The sequence below is a fragment of the Pavona decussata genome, unplaced genomic scaffold (assembly GCF_977016875.1).
Source record: "Pavona decussata unplaced genomic scaffold, jaPavDecu1.1 SCAFFOLD_1383, whole genome shotgun sequence".
NCBI lineage: Eukaryota > Metazoa > Cnidaria > Anthozoa > Scleractinia > Agariciidae > Pavona > Pavona decussata.
The window spans coordinates 45,665-46,615 of NW_028146029.1; positions in this window are offsets into that span (position 1 = coordinate 45,665).

Consider the following 951-nt stretch of genomic DNA (forward strand, 5'->3'; position numbering starts at 1 on the left):
TAGCCATACCTATACTCACTCAAGCGAGAAAATGCATTAAGTGTCAAATTCTGACCCACCCTACCCCCCCTGGATTTAAGTAAGGCACCCCCGAGTCATGTGGCCAGTTAGCCCTGCTCCTGTACTGTCTAGCCAGACTATCCTTGACGGCAAGCCCCCTACAAATAAGAGCTCCACTCAAGGCAGAAACACAGCCTGCGGCTGTGTTCCTGCCTGGCTCCCAGCCTTAAATTTTGCACTCGTTTTCAAAACTCCAGGCATATATTTCAAGAAAATCCAACTTTTGTTCACTTTAAGGTGGCCTCTGGCACTACATGACATCATTCCAGTCAGCTGCAGAATTAATTTACCAGCTAACCCATCATTCACCAGAGATATATACCTGATTTTATGAAAACCGGGCGCACAACTTAAAATGCCTTGTCCACTAGAATCCCCCTGTTTGCTGGAAACTTACCGTGACACCGCAAACTGTTGCCATCCAACAGCCAACTAGAGTCTTGTGTTTATGTTCCATGTCTTCAAGGCAATCTGACAGCTTCATGTAGTCTGCAATTGAAATCAGAGCAAACTAATGCAGCCATACCTATACTCACTCAAGCGAGAAAATGCATTAAGTGTCAAATTCTGACCCACCCTACCCCCCCTGGATTTAAGTAAGGCACCCCCGAGTCATGTGGCCAGTTAGCCCTGCTCCTGTACTGTCTAGCCAGACTATCCTTGACGGCAAGCCCCCTACAAATAAGAGCTCCACTCAAGGCAGAAACACAGCCTGCGGCTGTGTTCCTGCCTGGCTCCCAGCCTTAAATTTTGCACTCGTTTTCAAAACTCCAGGCATATATTTCAAGAAAATCCAACTTTTGTTCACTTTAAGGTGGCCTCTGGCACTACATGACATCATTCCAGTCAGCTGCAGAATTAATTTACCAGCTAACCCATCATTCACCAGAG